Raw genomic sequence first — 611 nt, forward strand, 5'->3', positions numbered from 1 at the left:
CCCTATGGTGCTATGGTGCTTAATTATCTGAAGCTTTCTCTGGAGTGTGCGTCCGTGTGCGTTGTTGCCTTCCTTTATGCTGCTTGATTGGTCCGTGTGGTTGTGTGAAATCTGCATCTGCATTGCCATTGGTTTGGCGGTGCGTCTTCCAGTTCAGTTTGATTTGATTTGGTTTATCTTGATCTTGTTTGGTTTGCTCATATTTTCATGATGAAAGCCATATAGGCTTCAAAGTAAGAATGCATCATCTTGTTGGATAGATGATGCATGCATGGTACAAGCTTTGAGAGAAATAAATAAGAGAGGGCATTCCGGCTATGCTGCATGAGCACCCTGCCTGCTCATGCTGCTGCTATCCTGTTGCTCTCCATTTGTGTGTTGTGGAGTGTGATTTGTCAGCTACGGACTGATTATTGTAATGCTAAGCAATTCCTTCGACTCTTATACAAATGGTGATGTGTGTGTGTGTCATACATAAACTGCAGCTTTATGTTTTGTTCTGCGCTGATGGCATATAAGCTTGTAAAATTTATTTGAATCAGCTTTTTCTTGACTAGTTGCTGGAAACCGTTCGTTTCTACTAACTAGATTTATGCTTGGATTAGAGTAGA

The sequence above is a fragment of the Triticum dicoccoides genome, unplaced genomic scaffold, assembly GCF_002162155.2.
Source record: "Triticum dicoccoides isolate Atlit2015 ecotype Zavitan unplaced genomic scaffold, WEW_v2.0 scaffold40082, whole genome shotgun sequence".
Classification (NCBI taxonomy): Eukaryota; Viridiplantae; Streptophyta; class Magnoliopsida; order Poales; family Poaceae; genus Triticum; species Triticum dicoccoides.